The sequence below is a fragment of the Bos grunniens genome, chromosome 7 (assembly GCF_055505025.1).
Source record: "Bos grunniens cultivar Pamir isolate PY7600 chromosome 7, Bosgru_T2T1.0, whole genome shotgun sequence".
In the NCBI taxonomy this organism is placed as follows: domain Eukaryota; kingdom Metazoa; phylum Chordata; class Mammalia; order Artiodactyla; family Bovidae; genus Bos; species Bos grunniens.
In genome coordinates this window covers 54408654-54431929 of record NC_141171.1, presented here as the reverse complement: position 1 = coordinate 54431929, position 23276 = coordinate 54408654, and the positions used below count along the sequence as shown (strand labels likewise).

At 40.6% G+C, this 23276-nt stretch overlaps 1 protein-coding gene across 1 annotated transcript in view; it reads left to right on the top strand.

Moving 5' to 3' along the window:
• LOC147369581 (uncharacterized) overlaps window positions 1-8253 on the top strand; it is a 476034-nt gene extending 467781 nt beyond the window's left edge. Inside the window, exon 5 of the transcript XR_015167603.1 lies at window positions 7371-8253. The gene's annotated coding sequence lies outside the window, so the exon portion shown is untranslated. The remainder of the gene's footprint in view (window positions 1-7370) is intronic.
• The last annotated feature ends 15023 nt before the right edge of the window (window positions 8254-23276 follow it).

The following is a 23276-nucleotide window of genomic DNA, read 5'->3' as shown; positions in this document are numbered from 1 at the left end:
GGTTATTTGTAAGGCCTCCTCAGACAGCCATTTTGCCTTTTTGTATTTCTTTTTCTCGAGGATGGTCTTGATCCCTGTCTCCTGTACAACATCACAAACCTCCATCCGTAGTTTTGAAACTATTTGTCACTTCCACTGTATAATTGTCAGGGATTTGATTTAGGTCATACCTGAATGGTCTAGTGGCTTTCTCTACTTTCTTCAATTTAAGTCTGAGTTTTGCGATAAGGAGTTCATGATCACAATCAGCTTCTGGTCTTCCTTTTGCTGATTGTATAGAGCTTCTCCATCTTTGGCTGCAAAGTATATAATCAATCTGATTTCCGTATTGACCATCTGGTGATGTCCATGTGTAGTGTCTTCTCTTTAATGGGTCATTAAAAGTTTCTAAGCAGAAGAGTAAAATTAGACCTGAATTTTAGCAGTGACAATGGAAAGAAACTGAAATGCTGGAAACCACAGAAGTCTGGGCACAGATACTCAAGGCAGAGGTGGTACAGGGAGAAGTCAAGTGGCAGTGGCAGCCCTCTGATAGGGATGACTTCCCCTCTGTACCCCAAACTAGTCACCCTCCAGTTGAGACTTTCTAAGGACAGTTAATTTGATATCATTTTAATATTTTCAATAAAAATGATTCATTATTGAATAAGCATATGTCAATGTTTATACCTTGGTTATAACTCTTATAGGTACATAAATCATGGTCAATCACAATACCACATTCCTTGATTCAGTGATAGGGTCAGAGAAGATAATGTGACTTAAGCAGAGCAAATCAAAATCTGTAACTCTGCCAAGCTGAAAAAATACAGCTCTGGGGATTCCAGAAATTATTTTTCTGCCAGATAGGGAGGGTCTGCCTCCAGCTGACTGAGGGAAACCAACAGACAAAGAGAAACAGAGACAAACAGAGAGGAGAGAAAGATATAGGGAGGCTTAACAGCATTGGTTAAGCCTCCAGAGGCAGCATTCCTAAGCTTTTCATTTATGAAAACTGATGTATACCTGTCCTCTCTCCTTTGTTTTTAGCTTGAGCAGTTTCACTTGGGTTTCTTTAACTTGCAAAAAAGAGAGTCCTGACTCTGTTTCCTCTTCTTTCTTCTCTGTCAACACTGTACCCCCTGATACTCTGTAAGCAGTTACTTAAAAATGATGCTCTCAGTGAAGTCATAAGAATGTCATTCCATGTGTCTGATTGGGGTTTGAGAATATTTTACCCTTACTGTGGCAGCCTAGCACATGTTACTGGTTCATTCCTTGGCCTCTGTTTCCTTCTCTGTAGCATGGGCATCATAGGTTGTTATGAGGGATAAATAACCAATGTAAAAGCATGTGGCTCATTGCCTGGCATGTAGCAAGCCCATGGCAAATGGTAGCTGTTATTAACGGTGGTAATAGAAGAAATAATAGGCCTCTTTGACATTGCTCAGAAGAATGAATAAATATAGTGAAATAAACAAATTCCTGTTGCTACTCACCCTGGAGCCCTGTGTATATTTGCCCTAGTGAGAACATCTAGGACATTGCTAATAAGTGTCGACAGTTGGGAGCATCTGCTGTCAGTGACTGTCTTCTAGAGGCTCACATAAAACCATTGTTTCCATTCTTTGTCCGCTTCATCTTAACAGATTGTAAGCACTCAACGAACATTAGTTCTTCTTAGTAGCATTATTACTATCAATAGCACCATACTTCTCCCCACCACAAACTTGTTCTATCCAGTTTCAGGTGCCCTGGAGGGCAACTGCCCATCTATTTGAAATGTCCTCCTTGGCCTTCAAAGTTAATTTTTGTCTATTCCATAGAACCTATGTTTTATGTCAGACTATCCCACACATACCCCCTGGATATCATAAAAGTCTATCCAGCTGTTTCCTAGGATGTGATGACAGGCAGACTAACAGAAACTTAGCTTTATGAGCCTAAGTTGTGAAGGTTCTCTGAGCCCTGCTGTTATCTGTGGCTGAGCTTTCATCAGCAGCTTGAGGGCAGGATCCTTTCCCACCCAGCCACATAGAGGGCTTGGCCTCCCATGAGTCTTCATCAAAGCTGGTGACAGTCTCTTTCGGGGAAAACTTCTGGGAAGCACTGCCTGTCTTCCTAAAAGCCCCTGGCACAGAGGTAGGGCACCACCAAAGCAAACTTCCTGCCACACACAGTTTTACCTGGGGTTAATTCTCCTGTGAAACGCCAGTGCATGAGCCACCTCCAGCAGGCCCATTTACTTTTAAAAGAAACGAGGCTATTTTCTGCCCTACTCCACCATTCCAGGAATCTATCTGTGGATTATTTTTAAGGCAAGAACTATCTAATAATGAGTAATTTCACTGGTCTATATTTGGCATCAAGGAATTTTTTTTTTTAGGTCATTGAAGGGAAGTTCTCAGAAACTTCAAGTTGGAAAAGAGCTGACAGAAGGTAGATGTCATAGATATTTTTTTTTCTTTCTACACCATCAGGAACTAGGCCTCAGAAAGTTGGCAGTGGGAACTCAGTTTCCTCATCAACAAAATAGGTGGTATAGAACTTCCCCAGTAGGGCTTTAGTGAGAAATAAAGAAGATAGCAAACAGAATGCTTAACTCAGTTCTCAGACACTCTTGGGCCATGTCCACCTGTCAGCCACCACCTCTGTTCCCTCCTCTTTGTTGGACACCCTCACAGCTGTTCCCATACTTTAGGCTCCTCCCTCTACGCCCCCCCCCACCCCCCGCCACCACCCTGCCAGTTTTCCCTTGTCCTTCCTAAAGCCCAGCTCTGAGGCATCTCTCTCCACCTTGCTATCATTGTAGACCTCCTTCGGCCTTGTGCTGGTATTCTTGGCCTCCATCACTCCACTATGTCCTGTAGTTCTAGAATTGCCTCGCACTACCTACCTGCACAGTCATGCTGTGTACTGATAACTAATATATTGATTAAATTAGATGACTTATGTAAAGTCATTACCTGAGTGCCTGGAACACAGTCAATAGTATTGTACTGATAGCTGTTGGCATTGTCATTTTGAAGTATTTTGAGCACACAGAAAAGTTTAGCATGGGAAGTAACAAATATTCATCCAGGCACTCAACTTTGTCAGATCATAATATTATGCCATATTTTTTCATATCTTTTTAAGAAGTGAAACATTCCAGGTGTTACTAAGTTGGAGTCCCCTCTGTACTCTTCCCACCTCCCATTCCCATCCTTCCCTTCAGAGCAGTATCTACAGTCCCGTTTTTTATGAATCATGCTTTTTTTTGTACTTTTGTGTTCTGGAAATTTTATTTAAGTGATATAGTACTGTCTATAGCCTTCTTCAAATTGCATTTTTGGTCAACATTATGTTTTTGAGATTTACCCATGTTAGAATATGTAATTTTAATTCATTCACTGTCACTGTTGTTTAGTTGCTAAGTCGTGTCTGACTCTTTGTGACCCCCATGGATTATAACTGCCCGGCTCCTCGGTCCTTGGAATTTCCCAGGCAAGAATACTGGAGTGGGTTGCCATTTCCTTCTCCAGGGGATCTTCCCTACCCAAGTATTGAACCTTTGTCTCTTGTGTCTCCAGTATTGGCAGGTGGATTCTTTACCACTGAGCCACTAGGGAAGCTATTTTCATTACTGTGTTGTATTTCATTATATGAGTGTTTTTTTAATTTATTCATTCCATTTCATAGACCTTTACATTGCTTCCAAAGTAGGGATAGAATAAATCTCAGAGATCATTATACAAATGATAATAATGAAAAGGTAGCTAAGCAAGGGAAGTGATTTGGCTAAAGTCATAGAGAAACTAGTGGAGAAGGACTTTAAAAGAGATTCTATTAATAGTACTCTGCTTCTCTGATGGCTCAGTGGTAAAGAATCTGCCTGCAATACAGGCAACACAGGAGACAAGGGTTCAATCCTTGGGTCAGATAGATCCCCTGTAGGAGGAAATGGCAACCTATTCCAATATTCTTGCCTGAACACAACCCCATGGACAGAGTAGCCTGGTGAGCTACGGTCCAAAGGGTTTCAGAGAGTCAGTTGGACATGACTGAACAACTGAGCATAGCACACATAGGAGCCTTCAGTGGCCAGTTGTTTTTTTTTTTTTTTTTTTTGCCCAATATGTGTTCCCATTTGCCTTCTTCAGATTCCTTAGAGGAACTCATCCCTCATTCCATGAGACCCTGTTGGGAATATCAGTTATTCCCTGACCAGTGAGCATGAGAGCCCATGACTCAAAGTCAATCACAATACCACATTCCTTGGTGTACAGTGATGGGGTCACAGATCATGGGACTGAAGTGGAGCCAGTCAGAATCTGTAACTGCCAAGCCGAAAAAATACAGCCCTGGGGATTCCAGAAAATATTTTTCTGACAGGTAGGGAGGGTCTACCTCCAGCTGACTGAGTGAAGCCAACACACGAAGGGAAGCAGAGAGAAACAGGGGAGAGAGGAGAGAGAGAAAGACATAAAGAGGTTTAACAGCATTGTTTAAGCCTCCAGAGGCAGCATCCCTAAACATCTCACTTATGAAAACTGATAAATACCTGTCCTTCTTCGTTCTTAGCTTGACCAGTTTTACTTGGGTTTCTTTAACTTGCAAAAAAGAGTCCTGACTCTGTTTCCTCTTCTTTCAGCTCTGTCACCTCTGTACCCCCTGATTCTCGTAAGCAGTTACTTGAAAATGATGCTCTCAGTGAAGTTATCAGAATATCACTAACACTGGACTTAGCAAACACAGCAAGACTAACTGTGGTCAACGTTATAATGAAACATTCTCTTCTCTTAGATATTTTACTCTGATATGCCATCCATTCATTTAGGATATATTCATCATGTTCCTACTATGTGCCAGATGGAAGAAACGAAACAGGAATAACACAAAGGACATAGAGAAAATAAAATAATTTTCTAAGTGTTTTGTAGGAAGTAGTACAATATTTAATCTAAGTAGACTGCCATTAGGAGATAATACCTATTTAAATCCCTAGAGAAAAAAACTAAAAAGCCAAGAAAGGAATTAAATGGAATATTTTTAAATATCTGATTAGTCCAACAGGAAATAGGAAAGAATAAAGGAACACAGAGGAATGGACAAATGAAAGAAAAATAATTAGATAGTAATATTAAATCCAACCTTATCAATCAGTACTTTAAAAATAAATAGCCTAAGCCTCCTATTAAGAGGAAGAGACTTTTAAACTGAAAACAAAAGACTTTTAAACTGAAAACAAAGGCAAACTATTTGTTTTCTGTAAGAAACATGCTTTAAATATCAAGTTATATTAAAAGCAAAAGATTGGGAAAATTTTACCGTGCAAATTGTAAGCACAGAAAAGCCAACATGGCTATATAATATCAAAGATGACTTAATCAGGAGTAACATCAGAGATAGAGACAAACATTTCATAATGATAGAAGGGTCATTTCATCAGGAAGACATGGAAGTTACAAATGTGTATTAACCTAGAAATAGAGGTTCAAAAAATGTGAAGCAAAAGCTGATGGAACTAAAGAGAGAATATAAAAATCACAATTATAGTTGGAGATCTTAACTTCCGTCTTTCAGTAATTAACAAAATAAGTAGACAATAACTGATAGAGCAAATGCTATATATAGGGTATCCAAATTCTGTTAATCGTTTTGACCTAAATGATATTTATGGACCATATGAAATCACTGCAGAACAGACATTACTTCCAGGTGCATGTGGAACATTCACCAGAATATGCCATATTGTCAAATATAAAATAAGTCTCTATCACTTATAAAAGATTGAGATAAAACCATAGTCTCTGACCACAATGAAATTAAGTTAGAACTTAATACCAATTCAATATCTTAAAACTCCCCAAATATTTTAGAACTGTACAATGCATTTTTAAATGATACATGAACCAAAGAAGAATTAGGAAATATTTCAAAATGAATGCTAGAGACAATACAGCATATCAAGATGTGTGAGATGTTGGTAACTGCATTTAGAAGGAAAATTGTGAATGTAGATGCCTGTATTAGAAAAGAAGAGAAAGGGCAAAGATTAGTGATCTATGTTTAAACCTTAAGATATTAGAAAGAGAAGAACAAATCAATACCAAAGTAATAGAAAGAAATAATAAATATAAGAGCAAAATTCAATGAGATGAAATAAAAAACAAACAATAGAAAAAATTTAACAAAACAAAAAGGCTATTCTTTGAAAATAATAATACAGTTGATAAACCCATAGCAAGCCTGATTAATGAAGAAAGAACACAGATTACAAATATTAGAAGTAAAGGAAGGCATGTCATTACAGATCCTACAGACATTGAAGGGTAATGAGAAAATATTATGAACAGCTTCATACCAATAAAACTTGACATCTTAGATTAATTGGACAAATTCCTTGAAAGACATCCAAAGCAATTCCAGTAAAAGTCAAATTGGCTTTTTGAGGAAAGTGATGATTATAAAATATATGTGGAAGTGTAAAGAACCTGAAACACCCAAAACAGTTTTGATCTAGAAAAACAAATTTAGAGGACCTCACATTACATGATTTCAAGACTTTCTATGAAGCTATAGGAGTCATGACAGTGTGGCATTGGTATAAGTGTAAACAAATCAATTAATCTGAATACAGGGTCCAGAAAAAAACCTACACATATTTTTCAATTGATTTTCAACAAAGAATCCATGGCAATTTACTGGGGAAAACAAACTCTTTTGAGTGATTTGTCCTGGAAAACCTGGATAAGTATATAGGAAAAGCAGAAAGAAACAACTTTGAGACTTATCTCGTACCATATACAGAAATTATTTTTAAATGGATCCTAGAGCTGAACATAAAAGCTTGAACTTTAGACCTAAACGTGTAAACTTCTAGGAAAAAAAAAAAAAAAACCTTAGAATACTATCTTTATGAGCTTGGGATAAATGAAGATTTCTTAGATGAAACAAAAAATGCTAATCATAAATGATAAATTAAACTTCATGAAAATCTAAAACTTCTGCTCATTGAAAGATAGGGATAAATTTTTTGTAATGTGTAGATCATATACAAAGGGTTTGTATCCAGATATATAAAGAGCTATTGCAAATCAACAACAACTAAAAAGTAGTAAAGATGAACAAAGAGACTTGGATATCTCACAAAGATGTGTGAGGGGCCAATAACACATAAAAGTACTCAATACTTTTAATTAAAACCATGAGATACCATTTCATATTCACTAGAGCAGCTAAACTGAAAAAGGCAATACCAAATTTTGGTAAGCATTGTAGAGCAGCTGGCATTCTCATATGTTTTTGATGGAATTGCAAAATGTGATAGCCACTTTGTAAATCTGTTTGGCAATTCCTTATAAGTTTAAAGATACACTTATTCTATAACCCAGCAATTCTATTCCTAGGTATTTATCCAAGAGAAATAAAAATATGCTGCTGCCAAGTTACTTCAGTCGTGTCCGACTCTGTGTGACCCCATGGACTGCAGCCTACCAGGCTCCCCCGTCCCTGGGATTCTCCAGGCAAGAACACTGGAGTGGGTTGCCATTTCCTTCTCCAATTCATGAAAGTGGAAAGTGAAAGTGAAGTCGCTCAGTTGTGTCCGACTCTTAGCGACCCCATGGACTGCAGCCTACCAGGCTCCTCCGTCCATGGGATTTTCCGGGCGACAGTACTGGAGTGGGGTGCCATTGCCAAATATATGTCTACACAAACCCTATACAAGAATATTCAAACCAGCTTTATTCTTAATATTCAGAACCTGTCAACAAATATCCATCAGAAGGAGAATGGATAAACAAATTGTGGTATGTTCATATAATGGAATACTACTCAGCAATAAAAATGAACACAGTACTGATATGTCCAACCATGTAGACAAGCTAGGCTATTGTGATAGAAATCAGAGCAGTGGTTTTCTTCAGTGGATTGGGATTGATTGGAAGGAAGCACAAGAGAGCTTTCTAAGGTAATAAAATAATAATGAAGTAATGAAAGCATTCTGTATCTTGATTAGAGTATTGGTTACAAAAGTGTATACATTCGTCAAAGCTCACTAAATTGAACGGGTATTTAGGATCTTTGCATCTCTCATACATAAAATTTACCTCAGTGAAAACAATGATCTCTTTTCCATTAAAGGGGGGACAGGGTGCTGCTGAAGGAAGAGGTACCTATGAGTCCTGGCTTTACCACTTACTAGCTAGGTGACCTTGAGCAAATTACTTACCCTTCCATAACTCACATTCCTCATCTAAAAATGGAAATGATGATAGTACCTATCTCATTGTGGTTGTTGAGAAGATTAAAGAATGTAGCCCCTGAAAAGGGTTTTGCACTGTGCCTGGTCTGGTCTCCTGCCTTCCCAAATAGGCTCAGGCTTGAAGAACTAGTTCCTTGTATCTTTTCTATGAAGTCACCCCCTTAAACTCTAGTTCTCACCACTTTGTTCTTGATCCTTCTCTCGCTCAGCACTTTGTTCCTTCACCTCACATTTTGATAAAGTCATTATCTTTCTAGCACTTTCCTCTTTTTCCATGTGTCTAAATGTGACCCCCATAGTAGACTTCAGGCTTCTTGAGACCAGAGCTCTCTCTGCCATTTCCATGCCCTGTGGTGTTCCATATGTGCTTCTCCGTGTTGTTATTTACTTTGTGAATAGGTAAAACAAAATTTTATGAAGGGATTTCAGTAATGACTCTTATGTTGTTCAAGAATTTTAAATAATAAAAATTATTCAATGAAGAATCTCCTCCCAATCTCTTTGCAATCTCTTTTACCTGGTTCCCAAGACCCCAACACCACCAAAAAAGTAAAGAAAATAGGAAGAAAAAACTAATTATTCCATGCATTTCTCTATGAAATTATGATATCTATCCTTATTTCTCCCTCTTTGTTGTGTAAAAAGTAGCTACCATCAGTTGTGCATTTGTGGGGCTTTCTTTCCCAACTAACAATACATTTTAAACCTCTTTGCAGATCACTACTTAGAGATCAGTTATGAAATGTTCCATTGATTAATGTGCTATAGGTTATTTCCATTATTTTTAAATAATAAAAAATGAGTGATTAAACACTTAGATTTCTGCCAAAATCATAAGTAGAAAATGGTGTCTCAATGTAGTTTCTCGTATAGGAACCTGAGACCCTGTTTGTTTTGCTCTCTTTGTGAATTGTCTGTACCTATCCCTTGCCCATTTTTCTACACGGTCCCTGGTCTTTTTTTTTTCATTTCCAGTCATCACTTATATATCAGAAAGAGAACTACTTTGCAGTATGAATTGTAGTTTCTCAGTATGTCCTTTGAATTTTTTCTCTGCTCTTGTGATTTCTGCCACACAAAGTGGTTTTAATTTTTACATACTTTATTAACCTTTTGTCTTATGGCTTCTACATTTTGACTCATAGTAAGACTGTTGTTTTTTTTTTTTGAGTTGGTTGTTTCATTGTCCAACAGCTCACATTCCAAAAAGATGGAAGATTTCAAGATAAAAATGGAAACTTTGGGAATATTAAAAGAAAAGACAGATGCTTCTTGACTTGAATTGAGTCCAGTTTAACTGACAGATTTTCCATGTTTGGGGACACACTAACTTGACATTAGACACAGAGAAAGAATTTTGCTAATCCTGCCTGGGGACATACTTTGATTGTCCTGTTGTCTAAAACATAACTTTAGCTCTTACTGGGAACTCGTGTTTCTCACTCTGAGTGTGGTCCAGACACTTTTTCTAAGTTGCTGCTTTTGTTTCTTTAGTTGCATTGCTTTGTTTTCTCATGAATAGGAAAAACAAGCAAGTGTCAGCCACAGTTATTCAGAAATCCTTATCATTGCCCTTTCCTACCTATCACTGTGGTCCAAAACAAAAGAATTCAATCATTCACTCACTCACTCTTCCAACAAATGAATGTGTTAAGCATCGATTGAAGGTAGGGCAGCATGCTCTATGTTAAGCAAACATGATGAAAAAAAGCCCACAATGTCACTACATGCCTGAAGTTTATATTCTAATATGAAAGGTTGATCTTAAAGATGTCATAACAGCTAAGTGCCAGGAAAAGTTATAAAGTGTTGTGAGAGTTTGTAACAGGAACCCCTGCCCTAGTCTGACAGATCAGGGATGAATTCCCTGAGGAAGTCTCTTTGGAACTGAATTCTGATGAGGTAGGAACTAATCAGGCAAAAAGGAGAGTGGGAAAATCAGAACAGCAATGACTCCAAGGCCAGAAGGAGCATGGTGCCATGCAGAAAGTGAAGGAAGAGTGAGGTGATTGACTTAGAGGAGGGAAATGGCATACAAGTTACACACGGGTTATTGTCAGTTGGGTTCCTTGACTCTTGGGATCACTAATTAGGAGGAGAGGAGGAAGGAGTAAGACAAAGTGGATAGAGAAGTTGTGCCATGGTGCGATCACAGGAAGACCTCAGCCAACCCCGCAGGGAGCTCTGAACTGGGATGGCCCTTCAGTGTTGGGCCAAGGGAACAGCCTTCATGTCTCCATGTTGAATAGTCATTAGACATGGGCTGCTCTCTGCCAGCCACTGCTGTTAGGTCAGGGCTGTCAGGTAGCAGCAATGCCAGCAGATGTGAGGATCAGCTCTTCGTCCTGGAAGGGAACCTGGGCAGCGAAACACAGTAAGACCAAATCCCTCTGGGCCTGTTAGCTTATGGTAAACAGTTTTAATATTATTCCCAGTGCAGGAGGAGGCCAAAGGAGAGTTTTAAGCAAGTCATAAATAATCTGATTGACCATTTTGAAGAGTGGTCTGGCTGCTTTATCTGGGTTTTTTAAGTGTGGGAGAGTGTGGAGGAAGAGAAGACACTTAAGAGGCAGTTGCAGGGGTGGCATGCACATAAGTGGTGGCAGGGGAGACAAGTGGGAGGTGGGAAGGGTTTGGCCATAGTGACAATATGATTTACTGATGGAGTGAATGTGGGTTCAGTTCAATTCAGTCTCAGTAGTGTCCAACTCTGTGACCCCATGGACTGCAGCATGCCAGGCTGCCCTGTCCATCACCAACTCCTGGAGTTTACTCAAACTCATGTCCATTGAATCGGTGATGCCATCCAACCATCTCATCCTCTGACATCCCCTTCTCCTCCCACCTTCAATCTTTCCCAGCATCAGGGTCTTTTCAAATGAGTCAGTTCTTCCCATCAGGTGGCCAAAGTATTGGAGTTTCAGCTTCAGCATCAGTCCTTCCAATGAATATTTAGGACTGATTTCCCTTAGGATGGACTGGTTGGATCTCCTTGCAGTCCAAAGGACTCTCAAGAGTCTTCTCCAACACCACAGTTCAAAAGCATCAATTCTTCTGCACTCAGCTTTCTTTATAGTCTGACTCTCACATCCGTATATGACTATTAGAAAAACCATAGCTTTGATTAGATGGCCCTTTGTTGGCAAAGTAATATCTCTGCTTTTTAATATGCTGTCTAGGCTGGTCATAACTTTTCTTCCAAGGAGTAAGCATCTTTTAATCTCATAGCTGCAGTCACCATCTGCAGTGATTTTGGAGCTCCCAAAAATAAAGTCTGTCACTGTTCCACCGTTTCTCCATCTATTTCCCATGAAGTGATGGGACTACATGCCATGATCTTAGTTTTCTGAATGCTGAGTTTCAAGCCAACTTTTCACTCTCGTCTTTCACTTTCGTCAAGAAGCTCTATTTTTTTAAATTAATGTATTTATTTTAATTGGAGGATAATTACTTTACAACATTGTAGTGTTTTTTGCCATACATTGACATGAATCAGCCATGGGTGTACATGTATCCCCCATCCTAAAGCCCCCCTCCCAGCTCTCTCTGCATCCCATCCCTCAGGGTCATCCCAGTGCACCAGGCCCTGAGTGCCCTGTCTCATGCATTGAACCTGGACTGGTGATCTGTTTCACATATGATAATATACATGTTTCAATGCTATTCTCTCAAATCGTCCCACCCTAGCCTTCTCCTACAGAGTCCAGAAGTCTGTTCTTTACCTCTGTGTCTTGCATATAGGGTCATCATTACCATCTTTCTAAATTCCATATATAGGCATTAATATACTGTATTGCTGTTTTTCTTTCTTGACTTACTTCACTTTGTATAATAGGCTCCAGTTTCATCTACCTCATTAAAACTGATTCAAATGCATCATTTTTAATAGCTGAGTAATATTCCATTGTGTAAATGTACCAAAACTTTCCTATCCATTCATCTGCTGATGGATATATAGGTTGCTTCCATGTCCTGGCTATTGTAAACAGTGCTGTGATCAACAGTGGGGTACACGTGTCTCTTTCAATTCTGGTTTCCTTGGTGAGTATGTCCAGAACTGGGATTGCTGGGTCATATGCCAGTTCTATTTCCAGTTTTTTAAGGAATCTCCACACTGTTCTCCATAGTGACTGTACAAGTTTGCATTCCCACCAACAGTGTAAGAGGATTCCCATTTCTCCACACACTCTCCAGCATTTATTGTTTGTATACTTTTTGATAGCAGCCATTCTGACCAGCATGAGATGGTACCTCATTGTGCTTTTGATTTAGATTTCTCTGATAATGAATGATGTTGAGCATCTTTTCAAGTGTTTGCTAGCCATCTGTATGTCTTCTTTGGAGAAATGTCCATTTAGTTCTTTGGCCCATTTTTTGATTGGGTCACTTACTTTTCTGGTATCGAACTGCAGGAGCTGCTTGTATATTTTTGAGATTAATTCTTTGTCAGTTGCTTTGTTTGCAATTATTTTCTCCCATTCTGAAGGCTGTCTTTTCACCTTGCTTATAGTTTCTTTCGTTGTGCAAAAGGTTTAAAGTTTAACTAGGTCCGATTCGTTTATTTTTGCTTTTATTTCCATTACGCTGGGAGGTGGGTCATAGAGGATCCTGCTGTGATTTATGTCACAGAGTGTTTTGCCTATGTTTTCCTCTAGAAGTTTTATAGTTCCTGACTTACATTTAGATCTTCAATCCATTTTGAGTTTATTTTTCTGTTTGGTGTTAGAAAGTGTTCTAGTTGCATTCTCTTACAAGTGGTTGACCAGTTTTCCCAGCACCACTTGTTAAAGACATTGTCTTTTCTCCATTCTATATTCTTGCCTCCACTGTCAAAGATAGGTGTCAATAGGTGCGTGGATTTATCTCTGGGCTTTTTATTTTATTCCCTTGATCTATATTTATGTCTTTATGCCAGTAATTTAATCAAGAGGCTCTTTAGTTTTTCTTCACTTTCTGCCATAAGGGTGGTGTCATCTGCATTTCTGAGGTTGTTGATATTTCTCCCAGCAATCTTGATTCCAGCTTGTGCTTCTTCCAGCCCAGCGTTTCTCATGATGTACTCTGCATTTATAAGTAAAACAAGCAGGGTCACAATGTACAGCCTTGACCTACTCCTTTCCCTATTTGGAACCAGTCTGTTGTTCCATGTCCAGTTCTAACTGTTGCTTTCTGACCTGCACACAGATTTCTCAAGAAGCAGCTCAGGTGGTCTGGTATTCCATCTCTTTAAGAATTTTCTGCAGTTTGTTGTGATCCACACACTCAACGGCTTTGGCATAGTCGATAAAGCAGAAATAGATGTTTTTCTGGAACTCTCTTGCTTTTTCAATGATCCAGCGGTTGTTGGCAATTAGATCTCTGGTTCCTCTGCATTTTCTAGATCCAACTTGAACATCTAAGTTCACGGTTCATGTACTGTTGAAGCCTGGCTTGGAGAATTTTGAGCATTACTTTACTAGCGTGTGAGATGAGTCCAATTTTGTGGTAGTTTGAGCATTCTTTGGCACTGCCTTTCTTTGGGACTGGAATGAAAACTGACCTTTTCCAGTCCTGTGGCCACTACTGTGATTTCCAAGTTTGCTCGCATATTGAGTGCAGCACTTTCAGAGCATCATCTTTTAGGATTTGAAATAGCTCAGCTGGAATTCCATCACCTCCACTAGCTTTGTTCATAGTGATGCTTCCTAAGGCCCACTTGACTTTGCATTCCAGGATGTCTGGCTCTAGGTGAGTGATCACACCATCATGATTATCTGGGTCGTAAAGATCTTTTTTGTGCAGTTCTTCTATGTATTCTTGCCACCTCTTCTTAATATCTTCTGCTTCTGTTAGGTCCATACCATTTCTGTCCTTTATTGTGCCTATCTTTGCATGGCTCCGCCCATCAGAACAAGACCCAGTTTCCCCCTCAGTCAGTCTCTCATATCAGGAAGCTTCCATAAGCCTCTTATCCTTCTCTATCAGAGGGCAGATAGACTGAAAACCACAGTCACAGAAAACTAACCAATCTGATCACATGGACCACAGCCTTGTCTTACTCAGTCAAACTATGGGCCATGCCATATAGGGCCACCCAAGACGGACAGGTCATGGTGGAGAGTTCTGACAAAACGTGGTTCACTGAAAAAGGGAATGGCAAACCACTTGAAGTATTCTTGCCTTGAGAACCCCATGAACAGTATGAAAAGGCAAAAAGATAGGACACTGAAAGATTAACTCCTCAGGTCGGTGCCCAATATGCTAAAGGAGATCAGTGGGGAAATAAGTCCAGAAAGAATGAAGAGATGGAACCAAAGCAAAAACAACAGCCAGTTGTGGATGTGACTGGTGATAGAAGCAAAGTCCGATGCTGTAAAGAGCAATATTGCATAGGAACCTGAAATGTTAGGTCCATGAATCAAGGCAAATTGGAAGTGGTCAAACAGGAGATGGCAAGAGTGAACATCAACATTTTACGATTCAGTGAACTAAAATGGACTGGAATGGGTGAATTTAACTCAGATGACCATTATATCTACTACTGTGGGCAAGAATCCCTTAGAGAAAATGGAGTAGCCATTATAGTCAACAAAACAGTCCGAGATGCAATACAATCTCAAAAACAACAGAATGATCTCTGTTCATTTCCAAAGCAAACCATTCAGTATCACAGTAATCCAAGTCTATGCCCCAATCAGTAATGCTGAAGAAGCTGAAGTTGAATGGTTCTATCAAGATCTACAAGACCTTCTAGAACTCACATTCAAAAAAAGATGTCCTTTTCTTTATAGGGGACTGGAATGCAAAGTAGGAAATCAAGAAACATGTGGAGTAAGAGGCAAATTTGGCCTTGGAGTAAAGAATGAAGCAGGGCAAAGGCTAATAGAGTTTTGTCAAGAGAATGCACTGGTCATAGCAAACACCCTCTTCCAACAACACAAGAGAAAACTCTACACATGGACATCACCAGATGGTGCATATCAAAATCAGACTGATTATATTCTTTGCAGGCAAATATGGACAAACTCTATACAGTCAGCAAAAACCAGACCGGGAGTTGACTATGGCTCAGACCATGAACCCCTTATTGCCAAATTCAGACTGAAATTGAAGAAAGTAGGGAAAGCCACTAGACCATTCAGGTATGACCTAAATCAAATCCCTGACAATTATACAGAGAAAGTGACAAATAGATTCAGGGGGTTCGATCTGATAGACAGAATGCCTGAAGAACTATGGACAGAGGTTCATGACATTGTACAGGAGACTGATCAAGACCATCCCCAAGAAAAACAAATGCAAAAAAGCATTTTGCCTTACAATAGCTATGAAAAGAAGAGAAGCGAAAAGCAAAGGAGAAAAGGAAAGATATACCCATTTGACTGCAGAGTTCCAAAGAAGAGCAAGGAGAGATAAGAAAGCCTTTCTCAGTGATCAGTGCAAAGAAATAGAGGAAAACAATCGAATGGGAAAGACTAGAGATATCTTCAAGAAAATTAGATACCAAGGAAACATTTCATGCAAAGATAGGATCAATAAAGAACAGAAATGTATGGACCTAACAGAAGCAGAAGATATTAAGAAGAGGTGGCAAGAATACATAGAAGAACTGCACAAAAAAGATCTTTACGACCCAGATAATCATGATGGTGTGATCACTCACCTAGAGCCAGACATCCTGGAATGCAAAGTCAAGTGGGCCTTAGGAAGCATCACTATGAACAAAGCTAGTGGAGGTGATGGAATTCCAGCTGAGCTATTTCAAATCCTAAAAGATGATGCTCTGAAAGTGCTGCACTCAATATGCGAGCAAACTTGGAAATCACAGTAGTGGCCACAGGACTGGAAAAGGTCAGTTTTCATTCCAGTCCCAAAGAAAGGCAGTGCCAAAGAATGCTCAAACTACCACAAAATTGGACTCATCTCACACGCTAGTAAAGTAATGCTCAAAATTCTCCAAGCCAGGCTTCAACAGTACATGAACCGTGAACTTTAGATGTTCAAGTTGGATCTAGAAAATGCAGAGGAACCAGAGATCTAATTGCCAACAACCGCTGGATCATTGAAAAAGCAAGAGAGTTCCAGAAAAACATCTATTTCTGCTTTATCGACTATGCCAAAGCCGTTGAGTGTGTGGATCACAACAAACTGCAGAAAATTCTTAAAGAGATGGAATACCAGACCACCTGAGCTGCTTCTTGAGAAATCTGTGTGCAGGTCAGAAAGCAACAGTTAGAACTGGACATGGAACAACAGACTGGTTCCAAATAGGGAAAGGAGTAGGTCAAGGCTGTACATTGTGACCCTGCTTGTTTTACTTATAAATGCAGAGTACATCATGAGAAACGCTGGGCTGGAAGAAGCACAAGCTGGAATCAAGATTGCTGGGAGAAATATCAACAACCTCAGAAATGCAGATGACACCACCCTTATGGCAGAAAGTGAAGGAGAATTAAAGAGCCTCTTGATGAAAGTGAAAGAGAGTGAAAAAGTTGGTTTAAAGCTCAGCATTCAGAAAACTAAGATTATGGCATCTGATCCCATCACTTTATGGCAAATAGATAGACGAACAGTGGAAACAGTGACAGACTTTATTTTGGGGGCTCCAAAATCACTGCAGATGGTGACTGCAGCCATGAAATTAAATGACTCTTGCTCCTTGAAAGAAAAGCTATGACCAACCTAGACAGCATATTAAAAAGCAGAGACATTACTTTGCCAACAAAGGGCCATTTAATCAAAGTTATGGTTTTTCCAATAGTCTTATACAGATGTGAGAGTTGGACTATAAAGAAATTGAAAGCTGAAGAATTGATGCTTTTGAACTGTGGTGTTGGAGAAGACTCTTGAGAGTCTCTTAGACTGCAAGGAGATCCAACCAGTCCATCCTAAGGGAAATCAGTCCTGAATATTCATTGGAAGGACTGATGCTGAAGCTGAAACTCCAATACTTTGGCCACCTGATGGGAAGAACTGACTCATTTGAAAAGACCCTGATGCTGGGAAAGATTGAAGGTGGGAGGAGAAGGGGATGACAGAGGATGAGGTGGTTGGATGGCATCACCAACTCAATGGACATGAGTTTGAGTGAACTCCAAGAGTTGGTGATGGACAGGGCAGCCTGGCATGCTGCAGTCCATGGGGTCACAAAGTTTCAGACAGGGCTGAGAGACTGAACTGAACTGATGCTCAGTACATTTTAATCCAATTTTCTGTTGATGGGTGGAGCTGTGTTCCCTCCCCTTCCCTGTTATTACCTGGGGCCAAATTGTGGAGGTAATGAAGACAATGGCAGCCTCCTTCAAAAGGTCCCACGCATGTACTGCTATATTCAGTGCCCCCCAACCTTGTAGCAGACCACTACCAACCCATGCCTCTGCTGGAGACCCCTGGACATTCCCGGGCAAGTCTGGGTCAGTCTCTTGTGGAGTCACTGCTTCTTTCTCCTGGGTCCTGTTGCACACAAGGTTCTGTTTGTGCCCTCCAAGAGTCTACTTCCCAGTCCTGTATAAGTTCTGGCAGCTCTATGGTGGGGTTAATGGGCACCTCCTCCAAGAGGGCTTATGCCATACCCAGGTCTGCTGCACCCAGAGCCCCTGCCCCTGCAGCAGTCCACTGCTGACCCGTACCTCCACAGGAGACACTCAAACAGTTTTGTCTCAGTCTCTGTGGGGTCTCTGGGTCCTGGTGTGCACAAGGTTTGTTTGAGCCCTCTGAGCGTCTCTGGCGGGAATGGAGTTTGATTCTAAATGCAAATTTGCTCCCCTCCCACCATCTTGCTTGGGCTTCTCCTTTGCCCTTGGATGTGGGGTATCTCCTCAAAGTCGCTCCAGTGCCACACAGTCACCACTCCAGCGCCTACCATCTTGCTGGGGCTTCTCTGACCCTGGACATGGGCTATCTCCTCAAAGAATGTGGGTAGGTGGGAAAAAAATAGAGGAATCATAGACAATGGCTTTGGATTGAGGTTTTGGATTAAGCAGTTTCTAGTTGGTTGTTGTTGTTCAGTCACTAAGTTATCTCCGACTCTTTGTGACCTCATGAACTGCAGCACACCAGGCTCCCCTGTCCTTCTCTATCTCCTAGAATTTGTTCAAATTCATGTCCATTGAGTCTGTGATGCTATCTAACCATCTCATCCTCTGTTGTCCCCTTCTCCTCTTGCCTTCAATCTTTCCCAGCATCAGGGTCTTTTCCAAGGAGTCAGCTCTTCACATCTAAAGTATTGGAACAGGGTTGTAAGATGATTGATTCATTTATGTAGTTGGTTTTTTGGTTTTTGGTGTTTTTTTAATTTTTTTTTACTTTATAATATTGTATTGGTTTTGCCATACATCAACATGCATCTGCCATGGGTGTACACATGTTCCCCATCCTGAACCCCCCTCCCACCTCCCTCCCCATACCATCCCTCTGGGTCATCCCAGTGCACCAGCCCCAAGCTTCCTGTATCATGCATCGAACCTGGACTGGTGATTCATTTCACATATGATATTATACAAGTTTCAATGCCATTCTCCCAAATCATCCCACCCTCGCCCTGTTCCACAGAGTCCAAAAGACTGTTCTATACATCTGTGTCTCTTTTGCTGTCTCGCATCAATCATCTTACAAGCCTTTAAAAAAAAAAGAAGAAACCCTAGAGTTGAAGAAATCAATAGAGACTTTAACAGCACACTCAATAAAACAAGAGGGAAAACAATGAAAAAGAGTTAAGAAAGCCTAAGAGATTTATTATGGGACAGCATCACCATCAAGACAAAAGACATGTGCATTAGATAATCTCTCTCTCTCTCTCATGCACACTGCATGTGAACTAAATACAAAGGCCAAAAGTAAAAAATAATAATAATAATAAAGTATTGGAACTTCAGAATCATTCCTTCCAATGAATGTTCAGGACTGATTTCCTTTAGGATTGGCTGGGTGGATCTCCTTGCTGTCCAAGGGACTCTCAAGAGTCTTCTCCAGCACCACAGTTCTAAAGCATCGGTTATTCAGTGCTCACAGCCTTCTTTATGGTCTAACTCTCACATCCATACATGACTACTGGAAAACCCATAGCTTTGACTATACAAACCTAGGTCGGCAAAGTGATGTCTCTCTTCTTTAATACACTGTCTAGGTTTGTCATCATTTTCCTTCCAAGGAGCAAGCATCTTTTAATTTCATGGCTACAGTCACTGTCCACAGTGATTTTGGAGCCCAAGAAAATAAAATCTGTCACTGCCTCCACTTTTTCCCGATCTATTTGCTATGAAGTGATGGCACTGGCTGCCATGATCTTAATTTTTTTAAGGTTTAGTTTTAAGTCAACTTTTCACTCTGCTCTTCACCCTCATCAAGAGGCTCTTTAGTTCCTCTTCACTTTTTGCCATTAGGGTGGTATCATCTGCATATCTAAGGTTGTTATTTCTCCCAGCAATCTTGATTCCAGCTTGTGATTCATCCAGCCCAGCATTTCACATGATGTACTGTGCATACAAGTTAAATAAGCTTAGTGACAATATACAGCCTTGTCATAGTCCTGGATGCTCGTGGCATTTAATAAGATGACGAAGACAATAAGGAACAGTGTTGTAGGCCATCTCATCACATATTCCAGGAAATCAACTTTATAATACAGTTGCCAGCTATTTTCTGGTTTTGTGCTATTCCTAAACACACACATATGAACACTTTATCCATCCTTTGGGCCATAGTTTTCTCTTGAAACACAAATCAAAGGCCTTTTCATCCTTCAATGTCCAGGTACAGTGCTACTTCCTCTTTTAAACCTACCTTCATCATAAAACTGTTGGTATACATATAAATCCTGTTATTTTATAACTGGGGAAACTAGAAACAAGTAAAATGAACTAATTTGCCCAAGACTGTACTGATACCAACAGAACTGTAACTGGACATTAAGTCTCCTGATTAGGTGGCTGAAAACTACATTAAATCAAGGGAGAATGGAAAGTCAAGAAGGATGGGCAGAGTGAATGCCAGATCAGTTAGGAAAGGATTATGGACGTCCAGGCAAGAGGTGGTAGTAGCCTAGCCTATGGTGAGAGTAGGGATAAGAAATGAACATATCTAAGAGGCTTTTCGGAGAAGACAACGTCACCGTACTCCAGTACTCTTGCCTGGAAAATCCATGGACGGAGGAGCCTGGTAGGCTGCAGTCATGGGGTCGCTAAGAGTCGGACACGACTGAGTGACTTCACTTTCAATTTTCTCTGTCATGCATTGGAGAAGGAAATGGCAACCCACTCCAGTATTCTTGCCTGAAGAATCCCAGGGATGGTGGAGCCTGGTGGGCTGCCATCTATGGGGTTGCACAGAGTCGGACACGACTGAAGCAACTTAGCAGCAAGAGGCTTTTAGGAAGTAGAATGGCCATGACTTGGTGTTGGTTTTGGACAGACAGAGTGAGGGAAAGGCAGATGTCAAGAGTAACTCCTTGGATAACCTGTCATTCCCCAAGCTTGGAAGCACTAGAAGACTCAGTCTGGGGAGAAAGATCATAAGTTTGATTTCATTTCCATTCAGACCTGAACTCATACTCTGGGGTTAGGGGCTTGGCACTAGGGCTTCTTGATGGGATCACTAGATGGCTAGTACTTGGATCTCCAAAGGGTCACTACAGGGCCAGTACTCAGAACTCTGACTAGAGCTGCACACTGCCTCCTCTCCCTGCCTCCTGCCTAAAAATTTCTACCACTACCTCTCACCGGCAGGACCTAACTTGGAAACTCGAGTGTCTGGGAAATGCAGCATCACAGAGCAGAACATGGAGCAGTGGGCTTGGGACTGAAAGCCATTAGACAATAACTGGCACAATGGGTTTATGAAATGAGCCCTGGCTTAGGAATCAAAACACTGGGTTTTGTTTCCAGCTCTGCCATCAGCTGGATGTGACCTTGGACATGTCACTTCCTATCTCTGATTCTTTTTTCACTTCCTTCAAATGTATAAACCTCTCTTTGATGTCACATGTAGTTGGGTTTCTGTCCTTTAAGAAGCATTCTCTGACCCCCAACACTTAGGATTTGGTGCCCCTCCTGTTGCTCATATAAATACCTCTTATTTTTTTAATTGTCTTTTTAATTTAGAAATAACATACAATTAAAAGCACAGATCACAAATATTCAGTTTGGTGGGTTTTGAAAATTGTATACACCCATGTAATCACCAACTCACTAAAATTTGCCACTTTAGCCATCACTAAATATACAATTTTGTGGCATTAATCACATTCACCATTACCACTACCTACCTCTTAGTATCACATTGCATTTTACTTGCCTATTGATAAGTCTGAGTCCACTTTGTTATTGCTGCTTAGTCGCTAAGTTCTGTCTGACTCTTTGCAACCCCATGGACTGCAGCACACCAGGCTTCCCTGTCCTTCACTATCTCTCAGAGTTTGCTCAAACTCATATCCATTGAGTTGGTGATGCTATCTAACCATCTCATCTTCTGCTTTCCCCTTCTCCTTTTGCCTTCAATCTTCCCCAGCATCAGGGTCTTCCCTGGTGGCTCAGACAGTAAAGAATGTGCCTGCAATGCAGGAGACCCAGTTTTGATTCCTGGGTTGGGAAGATCCCCCGGAGAAGGAAATGGTTACCCACTGAAGTATTCTTGCCTGGAGAATTCCAGAAACAGAGAAGCCTGGCAGGCTACAGTCCCCGTGGTCACAAACACCTGGACATGACTGAATCCCCTAATAGAGATTAAACCCTTATGGGCTAAAACCATGTCTTATCCCAATGATTGGCATTTAGTTAATACTGGTATTTGTTGGTTGATTGAACAATGAATGAATGTCTAAAGTCTCACTGAATATGTCTTTTTATCTAGTTAATATAAAAGTCATCTAAGTACTCCTTTATTTCTCTTCCCTTTCTCAAATGTTTATTGTATCAATAGGGTATCTGTGCTAAGCTCTAGAAATTAAAAGACAACCTGAACAAAACTCCTGCCTGTATACAAATCCATAGCCAGGTTAGCAGGTCCAGAGAAGTAAATAACATATAATAAAATAAGGAGTCCTTAGGAGAGAGATGAGCAGTGTGGGAGTTATGTTTGCAGAAATGAGATTATACTTTATACTGTCTTGAAGCATCAAGGACAGCTTCATAGAAATTTTGAAAAACAGACTTTAGGTGGTTTTGAGTGGCAGAGTTGGGGTGCAGAGAGTCTAGGGGAACCACAGGGAATTCTTTAGGGCTAAAGTCAGGGTCCTTTTACCTCCTGGAGTCCTAATTTCTGCCTCAATGTCTGAGACTATTTTTGGCAGAGACGTAAGAGAGCTGTACTAATTTTTTTTAAGCATGATAGGTTTTGCTTACCCCCTTCCTACCCTACTTCCTCTTCATTAAGGTTCTTCCTTATTTCTCAATGGCCTCCCTATTTCTCAATGTTTCCTTTGAGTTAGAGTCTCTTATTTGTGCATACTTTCTTTAAATGAGTGGCTTTTATTATTTGTGGCTTCTCATAAAAGGTCTTTGTTCAAGAAAAAACCTTGGGGTTTTCCCAAGGAAAGCCATATAAATCTCCAAAATAGTTTTACATATTCATTTGTCTTATTCAAAAGTAGCTGATAAGGAAATCTGTACCTGCTTGCTACTAAGTATACTCATATTCACACACACCACACGCACACACACAGTTCTCTGATGTCCCCCACTCTACCCCACTCTCCCATTATATGTAACTTAAGATGGCTGGATAGCATCACCGACTCGATGGACATGAGTTTGGGTGAACTCCAGGAGTTGGTGATGGACAGGGAGGCCTGCTGCTAAGTCACTTCAGTCATGTCCGACTCTGTGTGACCCCATAGATGGCAGCCCACCAGGCTCCACCATCCCTGGGATTCTCCAGGCAAGAACACTGGAGTGGGTTGCCATTTCCTTCTCCAATGCATGAAAGGGAAAAGTGAAAGTGAAGTCGCTCAGTCATGTCCGACTCTTTGTGATCCCATGGACTGCAGCCCACCAGGTTCCTCCGTCCATGGGATTTTCCAGGCAAGAGTACTGGAGTGGGTGGCCATTGCCTTCTCCAACAGGGAGGCCTGGCCTGC